At 36.8% G+C, this 10138-nt stretch overlaps 1 pseudogene; it reads left to right on the top strand.

Moving 5' to 3' along the window:
• Nucleotides 1-2616: 2616 nt before the first annotated feature.
• On the top strand, nucleotides 2617-9210 carry LOC138349827 (cyclin-D1-binding protein 1 homolog; annotated as a pseudogene).
• The last annotated feature ends 928 nt before the right edge of the window (nucleotides 9211-10138 follow it).

The raw sequence follows: 10138 nt of genomic DNA, 5'->3' as shown, positions 1-10138 counted from the left end.
TGACCGTAACACCCCGTATAGCGATCATCACATAACGTGGGAACATTAGTAGTACTGCTGTCAAAACATAGATGGCGCCAGGACAAACGGTAATTCCTATGGACTCGCCTAGTTATGCGTAGGGAATTGAGCTTCAGCTGTTTGGTCCCGCCCCTCAGCTGTATTCACCTAGTTGTACTCACCTAATTTGTGCTTGCAGGGGTTGAGCTTTGGTTCTTTGGTCCCGACTCTCAACCGTCAATCAACAGGTGTACAGGTTCCTGAGCCTATTGGGCTCTATCACATCTACATTTGAAATTGTGTATGGAGTCAGCCTCCACCACATCACTGCTTAATACATTCCATTTGTTAACTACTCTGACACTGAAAAAATTCTTTCTAATATCTCTGTGGCTCATTTGGGTACTAAGTTCCCCTTGTTCGTGTTCCACCCGTGTTAAAGAGCTGTCTTTGTAACTATCAAAATGCATATATCTTTGCTTTCACTTCAGTTATATTTATGACAAGGGATTTAAAATTTGCCTATATTTCTGCTTCTCTGATGACATTAAAAACTTTCGTTTATTACAGTATCTACATAAAATTAACATTTATCTTCATTAGGTTGTAGTTCTCATCAATAGGGAGAGCGTCGGTAAAAAAAAAAAATTGTTTAAATATAAATATCTTTCCTCTCTCAATAATATGCCCGAAACGCTATGCGTACTAGTGGCTTTAGGTATTGTATGTACTAGCTCTATCTATAAATCCAATATTATGTTTGTAAATCGACTATTTATGTACTTTCCTGAATAAAATGAACTTTACTTTACTAATATCTAATCTCTGTGACTAAAACGTAAGAACGACTTTATCTATGCCTTTTTGATAACATATACAATTATAAGCTTTATTAGTGAATCTCTATTAATTAAACAATATATCAGAGAGTGTGTAAGGTTCGGTGTTCCATGTGCGAAGAGACATGGGAGATTTTACATCAGTACAGTAAATGCTTTAAGTAGCGAACGCATACTAACGAATAACGATTAGTATAGACCAACACTATTGTTCTATGAAGTCGATTTAACTTCCAGACATGTATTTTTCAATAAGTCTTAAATATTTTCTGGCTAGTTATGTTAGATATTATTAGAAATACGTATTCTACTTGTTAATATAATAAACTAAATTTGTGATCATTTAAGGAGAGAAGTGCGACGACTGGATCACTGTGTACAGAAGGTGTGAAGGATTGAAGAAATTGTTTATGTAATAATCTAAGATGAGGTCTGATAAAGACCTTTTGTGCCCTCTGTAATGCTTTTGCGCTACCGCTCACAGGATGAGTATGGGGTGCACAATAAACTAGCCGCCTTCGGCGGCAACAATCAATCAAGAAGGTTGATATGCCAACAAACACTTTCCAGACAACAATATATCTTGGATAAGTCGCTCCACAACATTGACACCTGGACCATTGACTTCCTATGAGGCCACATATTTACTTATTTCATAATGGAAGTATATTATTTTATAGTAAATATATGTTTTCTCGTGTTCTGCATTAAGCACCAACATTATAGTGAATAAATATACCATATTTCTTCATTATTTAAGTAATGCTAGGAGGCTTAGGAGCTGCCTCGTATGGGCCAATAGGCCTTCTGCAGTTACCTTTGTTCTTATGTTCTTATGTTCTTATGCTTTGAGTAGCTTTGGGTCATTAGGTGAACAGAATCTCCAATAGATAGGGCGAGAGTCGCGCTATCTCTCGCCCGAGCGAGAGTTGAAACTTATTTTAGAATTGATATATCTTTGTCCTCCAACAAGATATATTTCCTTTGGTGCACTCACAATAACGAGCATATCTCTGTCTTTCTGAAGGCATATAATATTTTAGGCTTTATAAGCGTATCTTTGTTAATTACACACTATACTGGCAAGTGCGTAGGCTTCTGCATTCCATGACCGACAAGCTACTGAATGCCACTATAAAAACGTATGTATCTTCACTTGAGCTTTATATATGTCTATGTTAAAGTATTTAAAATGAAGCTTATATTTCTATCTTTCTTGAGACATATAAAACATATGTGTTTATTAATGAATTTACGTGAAATAAGCATTGTTCTGAGAGAGAGTTGCTCTGTCGATCAGTCTGTGCGGGGTCGGAGCTCGGCGATTATTTAAACATGTATCTTCATTAGAACTTTATATATATCTATGGTAAAGTATTTAAAATGAAGCTTATATTTCTATCTTTCTCAACACATATAAAAACATTTGCGTTTATTAACAAATTTACGTGAAATAAGCATTGTTCTGTGAGAGTTACTCCGTTGCTCGATCTGTGCGGGATCGGAGCTCGCCGATTAGAAAAATACACGTATCTTCGCTTTAAATACAAATATGCCCATGGTAAGGCATTTAAAATGAAGATTATGTTTCTATCTTTCTTGAGACGTATAAAAATCTTACGTTTATTAACGATTCTGCGTGAAATAAGCATTGTTCTGAGATGAATATTGCGGATTTCCGGCTCTACGACCGATGAAAAATGCAACTTTTATACAACTACCAATATCTTTAGTTTTACTTTAAATTTTGTCCTGAAAGAGTTTTCATATATAGATCCAGTTTCTGCCGTTCTTCTGACATGAAAAGACCTTTGGTTTAATAAGTTATTAAGATGTTTTCAACAATATTACTAGGGCGTTCACCGATTCTAACATGGGCGACCCTTTTGGAAACGCAACACATGGGTTGACCTGATTGATATATGGGTCAGATTCCATTAAGGTTCGGAACACAGTGAAGAAATGTAAACAACGTCCCAAAATTCCTGAATCAAACCCTTCATGCAACTGCACCTACTATAAAAAAGAATTAGAAATTCCTGATTACGGCACGCAAACTGCACGTGCCGTGGACAAGTGCTGCTATTGCCTGTACGCAATACGTAAACCACGTGCCGCACACAAGTGCTTCTTGCCAGTAATGGCTGCTTCGTCCACTGCCCCTTTGGCTAACATATTACTTAACAGCATTGAAAACTTGCTGTTAGCAGAGCAGCAAGTTCAAAGTAGGTGGTATTTCTTTATTGGGTTTGTAGTTCAATTTAGGCCAGTCTTGTCATAATGATATAATTCACATGGTACACAAGACGTTTCGCCAATGACTTACAATCTAACTTTTCGCAACCAAACTGAGTCAAACACAGTCTGTTCAAGCAAATACATCCAAACCAAACAATGTACACGGCTTTGACAGTCGGAAAACAAGTCTTTTGAAATGCTTGTGTACAATTTGGGTATGGTTAAATCAGACGTCGACATTTTGACAAAGATGTTTTCTTTGTCAAAACTGTATATTATAATCAGTACAAATGGGGTGGGGGAACCTTTGACAAGCTGCCGTCTTCCTGTCCTTGTCAAGGCCACTAGAAAGATAATGGCCCTCTTGTAAATTCAGGTAAAATTATCATTAGGTTTGGATGTATTAACTTAGGTTAGGCTGTATTAGACTTGGGTTGATTTGAGTTAGGTATAAAAATATGTTGCGAAACCATCTTGCGTATGATATGATTTGCATCTATAGAACTTTACCATACCCCAGAAAAATTATGTTGATTTTGGAACTAATTGGACATTGCACAGTGAATAATGTGGACATCACTCAGTAAGGGGAAGCACTGTTGAGTCTGGCCTGTAACGGGACAAGCGACAGCCTGGGTTTCTGTATAACAGTATACCTGTACCATAGTTAACTTGTGTATTTCAGAAGTTTTGAAATAAATGTCCCAAGAATCAAAACTACATATGTATATCAGTGATGTCCAATGGTATATGCACAGTATACATAAAGCATACAAAAACTAATTTTTTGTATACAAGATACAGTAGCTTAAAAATAAAATTATAACCTAATCAAGTTTATTTATAATAATATATTATAATAATAATAATAACAACGAAGTTGGAGGATGACCAAATGTATGTGTAAGTGTATTAAAACCAAATTTTTGAATACAGCCTACATCTTTCTCAAGGTCCTGTAAATAATGTTCTTGAGAAATGATGTAGGTTGCATCCCAAAATTTGGTTTTAATACACTTAAACATGTATTGGGTCTTTCCTTCAACTTCATTTTATTATTATTATTATTGAACAGTACTGTAATAGGCTAGAAGAATTTATATACTGTACATAGTGTACTGGGAAAATAATTAATTTCCCACATTTGTTTTAATACACAGTACTGTATATGTGTGCATGTGTATACACACGCACACATGGGGGGCCTCGCGGCTGAGTGGACAGCGCTCGGGAGTAATAGTCCTAAAAGCCCGGGTTTGATTCCTGGCCGAAGCCAAAACAAATGGACAGTTTCTTTCACCTGATGTTTTGTTCACCTAGCTGTAAATAGGTACCTGGTAATTAAACAGCTGTTATGGGCTGCTTCCTGGGTATATGTGTGTGTGTGTTAGAAATAAACATCGGTTAGAAAGGAGGAACTAATAGCTCACTTCTGCAGGCACTCATAGTAAATACAAATAGTAAATACATACACACAGCCATGTGATTCCAGATCTTTATTTGTATTGCGTAATAAATATTTCAGATAAAGATGTTGCACAACAGCAGAGTGATGATTATGTCCTTGAAAACTTTTGGAATAATTTAAGTAAGTGTATAATTCTTATTTTTGTTTTGGTATTCAATGTATAGTGTAATTTAAACAATCTGAAACTCAGAATACAGTACTGTAATGGAAATCTTAAAATTTTTGAAATATGCCTCCTGGTAGTAGCAGTAGCAGTAGCAACTGGAGTTGTAACATTTAAATTAGTAGTAGTTTTAAGACAACACTTTTCTGCCTGTCCTGTTAAATTTGTGGATTGTATTTAACTGGCATCATGCTACAGTACTTCCAATATTTGTATTTATTAGTGGAGGGTGAGGAAGAGCCTTCTACGTTGCTCTCCTCTTCTGCATCCAAACATAACCTAATGTAGTGTAAGGTATGCTTCTCCATATAGAAGCATACCCTACACTTATCCTTGTTAGAAATGTTGTTGTGGACAATAGGCCTCTCTCTCTGTTTTCTTTTACCATTCCATTTTTTTAATACAGTACTGTATATCTAGTAATAAAATCTGTTACTTTCACTCATTGACTCATTAATAATATTGACATATACAGAATAATGATGTAATTACTATGTTAATCTTGTAAATCTTAATCATTATACCACACTGTAATAATGTTTGACCAATTACAGGTACAATTTCTCAAAAGCTGTCCTTTGAATGCACTAAGGTTGGCATTTGCTTCACCAAATCTCCAATTCCAACAGCTAATGAAACATCAAGTATGTTGTTGGGTAAAGTACCGTATAGTGCAGCTTAGATCATTTAAAGTAATTGGGGGCAGGACCCCTCATGGTTAATCTAGACATGACCCCTCATGGTTAACAACTAAGAAATGTTAGTACAGTGGTTTGGGATGTCTATTTATGGATCTGAAATGTATAGTAATGTTACCTGTATTCTCCAGGTCTCCTTACGTCTGTGGAGCAAGCTGTCCTCTCCTTGGTGTCTGTATTCTACAGTCTCTCCCCAGTGTATGGTAGTGTCCTTCATTCTAATGTCCAGTATGCAGTTGTGCGAGCCATTCAAGCTGCTCGGTTATTGTTGAAGGTTATAAAGGATGAAGGGGGTGAAGCAATGTAAGCTTAAACTGATTTTACCTTAAGTATTGCTTGAAAGTTACTTTGACAGGGATATGTGATGCACATCATAAAGTTGTTTCTTCAGTGTGTGTCTCACCCACTAGACATGTTAAACAAATGCATATCACCAGTAATAAGTACTGGTATATGACATACAGTACTGTATTTCTACAAGTGCCGAAAATGAGTCACAATAACTTGGCTGAAGATATGAAGACTAAACTATGCACCAGAAGATGAGGAATCGACTTGATAATGATCCAGGATGGACTGAAACATTGTCGTCTCCTCATCTTCTGGTGTGTAGATTTTTGTTCTGGTGTGTAGAAATCTGGTGATACAGATTTTTGTGATGATATGTGTGAGGTTTAGTCTTCACAGTATAAAACCCCAAGCAGGGAACAAGAAGCACAGACAATATTGTGACATACTAGGAAGATGAGACCAGACTGCTCATTCTCTTTGAGCTTTCAGTCTTATCTGACTCTTGCCGTGTTGTGAGGGCAGCTGAAGGCACTACATTTCTAACCATCAAATAAATCCCGTTGTTAGGGACAGGCTTATCGAGGTTCCTGACCTTCCCCAGGATGCAACCCATAACCATTTTCTAACCCCCTGAATGCCTATTTTACTGCTTTGGTGAACAGAAGCAGTGGGTGAAAAAAGAATGTGCCCAAATGTTCTTACTGTATTAGGCTTGAAGATTAAACCCATGTCCTCAATTGTGTGCCAGTAACATTAACCATTGTGCTACCAATCTCTTGGTTTGGTTTATCAATATGACTACAGTATTAGCTTGTTTGATGCATACCATAGTAACAGAGATTAGTTACTTGTACATACTGTATACATTTCCTGAAACCTATTACAACATACTGTAATAAATTTTTGTTAATTGCATCTCTATACTATATATCCCCTCTTTAATTTATAAGAAGTACAATACAGTACTGTTGAATGGTTTATCAGGTGTAATAATGATTACAAATATTTATTCCATGAGTTGTACATGCTGTTGTTAGGATGGACTAAATGACAAGTCAATACTTAGAGTTTTTGTGATGATAGAAAAATTGATACATAAAGTATATGAAAAGTATTCCTGTTGCATAGTGTTGGTTACTTTGCCTTGCTTTTTAGCCCCCTTTACTCAATACAGTAATTCAGAGCATAACAATTTTAATCAATTGTAATGATAACATTTGTGACTAAAATATGCATACATATAGATAGTAGATTAACATCACCTTCAACATAATGATTATTCTAAATCTATTATTTACCTTTTTTCTAGACCTGAAAGGTACCATCAGTCAACAGGTATTGTATGGCAGGGATGCGATCTAATTGCAAAATGTCCGCAAGATAATAAAGCAGCAGTTTTGAGAGAGTTACATGGCCAAAACAATCTTGTCTCGGATGCCTTCACTGAAATATCAGAAGTAAGTGCACACAGGCTTTTCTTTGGGTTGGATATTAATTTTCAGCCATGTTATTGTGACTTACTCTCTGGACCTATTGTTCCAGACCTGGTATAAATTAGTGAGGAACCTGGATGTCAGGATATTTTGTCTAATTTAATTTTTTTTGGCTATTTATAACCACATGCTGTAAGAAAACTTCCACATACACTAAGTGATATGGTATTTAGAAGATTGGTCCAAAATGGCAAAATCCTAGATTGGTCCACTTGGCAAAAGTGCCATAGGTAGTTGGGAGATTTAGAGATTTAAGATGTAATTGTTATTAATTAGCTAGAAAACATTCCATAAGAAATAATTCATCTTTTGAATATATTTGATGCTTGAAATTGTTCCATGTTTGTTTTTTTCTAGGCACTTAAAGGGGATGGAAGTGGATGGAATTGTTTAGATGACAGTGAAGATTATATGGAGGAGGAGGACAAGTGGACGAATGAGGATAAGGACCTCATAGGGCCTTCTGTGAATCTCATCAAAGCTGCCAAGGTTGGATTAACAATTCTTGTGTGAGAAAATTATATAAATTATACCAAAAATTATCCTGACATCAGCAGAGCTATGGGATTTGAAAAAGAATTTACCAAAACTGAAACTTACCAAGTCAGAGCAAACTAAAGGCTAAGGGCTTACATTGTGGGTAGCATAAACACAATTGTGAAGTATAAGTAGATAAGGAATGCAAAACATGTTCCCCCCTTGTATTACAGTAGTGTCCCAAGAAATGCTAACACCAGTTGGCTGGAACGTTGCCAATCCCAGCAGATGCAGAAGCAGTGTTGCAGGAATTATCAATATGACTATCAACAGTGAGGCTGTTGATCAGCTGGACCCTTGGTTATCTGAACTGCCACCTGGTGGAGTGCTGTGTGTTGATGCAATGATTGTTTACGATCGACAAACCATTGTTGGTTTTGTCTTTTCCCTTTTCTTTCTAATAAAGATTTGGGATACATTATTTTGCTTAGGCTTTCCTTTTTGGAGAAGTTTTTCTCAGTAATGGGTTGACCTCTGATCACCATGCTTCCTTGCTCCATGAGCACCAGATTCTGATCCAGGTGTTCAGTAGGCCTGCACAATCTAGAGGCTTAGTAGCATTACCTGCTTAACCTGCTTGATGAGGTTCTGGAAGTTCTTCTACTCCCATGCCCAATTCGAGGTCAGGCTTGACTTGTGAGAGCTTGGTCCACCAGGCTGTTGCTTGGAGCGGCTGGCAGGCCACATATCCACCACAGCCCAGTTGGTCCAGCACCCTTTGAAGAAAACTTTCTAGTTTTCATTGTAGGTGTGTTTGTGTACCAAGACCCCAGGAAGCTATTGAGGCCACTCAAGAAAGCATATTTCATACATTAAACACTTTATATCTTATTTTTTTATATGGATCTACAGTTTAAAACAGTACAAAATGAATATTTGTCCCATGTGTCTGTTGGACTGTAATACTGTACAGTATATCCATAAGTAAATGAAGAGTTAATTTTTTTAAATTTCATTGTGTTAGTACACAAGCATTTTCACTCTTTTAATACTATTTTTTCAGATACTTTATAAGAGAGTGTTAGCTGCAGTGGAGAAGAATGGATCGTGTGCCACTCTGATAAAGTGAAGGAGTTAGACCAATTGTATGAAGATTGTAAACTTGTGTCCAAAACTGTTGACACATTAATCCTTGAGCTGTATCCACCTCTGAATGTATCCAGTATGGAAGAACAAGTAAGATTAAAATATATCTCATTTGTTGTCAAAACCATGTTTTTTCTAAGCTATTCCCCTTGTTCAACTTATGCTTTCTTATTCAAACCCACTTAATGTCTTATTGGACAGGATAATGGTAGGGTAAGGTAACATTCTGCACTGGCACAGCAGGGATCTTTTTAAAGCATCCCTGCTAGGCAACACTGGAAGTATAGAGGCACTTCAAAGGTGCTCAGTCCAACCCAAAGTAGCACCTATGCAAATAAATGCAAAACATTTCCAAGCCGTATTTGACAGAACATGAATTGCTAAGTAGTTCTCAGGACCAACTGCTAGTTTCCCAACTGGCTGCAGTCTCCAACTGCAACCAGTTTTTAGCACTCCCCACAAAAGACTAATACACATGATGAAGAGAGAAGCAGGGAAAACAGGAAAAGCACTGGACAGGGTGAAGGAGTACTTTGACAGAAAACAAAGGGTCATAGTCAAGTCAGGCTATGTTCCCTAGGGCTCTGTCCAAGGGCCATTGCACTTTCTATTTTATGTAAATGACTTACCAGAGGGAGTGTGCTCATACATGTCAATATTTACAGGAGTGGGCAGATAAATGTTTGCCAGAATTCAATCCAAATAAGTATAAGGTAATGAAGATGGACAAGGGAGATAGGAGACTTGTAGGTAGCTACACCATAAGGGTAAATTAACTACAAGATACATTAAGGAAAAGAGAGCTGGGAGTGAATGTAATCCCAATATGGAACTAGCATCAGAAGTTTGTGTGAACACGATTACATCAGCAGCTTATGGGAAATTAGTAATATAAGTACATCATTTAAGAATCTTAAACAGGAGGCTTTCATTTCCATAAATACTCTCAATGAGACCATTACTTGAGTATGCAGCACCAGCATATAACTCACACCTTGTGAAGTGCACAAAGAAACTTAAGAAATTAAAGAGATTAGTAACAAGATTAGAATCAGAATTTAAAGGGCTTAGCTGTGAGGACAGGTTGAGGGAACTCATCCTCCCAACCTTAGAAGAGAGAAGAAACAGAGGAATATGATCACTACATACAAGATTCCAAGACAAAGTATAGACTGGACAAAGGAAACCTGAAGCTTGCAATAGAGTCTTAGCAATACAGCATAAGGAAATATTCATACTCTGTACAGGTGGCTAGTGGAATGCATTGAAGAAAAAGGTTGTCAGAGCCAAAGAAAATGTTCTCACAATATGTGAGGCCAAAATTG

The sequence above is a fragment of the Procambarus clarkii genome, chromosome 89 (genome assembly GCF_040958095.1).
Source record: "Procambarus clarkii isolate CNS0578487 chromosome 89, FALCON_Pclarkii_2.0, whole genome shotgun sequence".
NCBI classification, from domain to species: Eukaryota; Metazoa; Arthropoda; class Malacostraca; order Decapoda; family Cambaridae; genus Procambarus; species Procambarus clarkii.
This window is presented reverse-complemented; position numbering and strand designations above follow the sequence as displayed.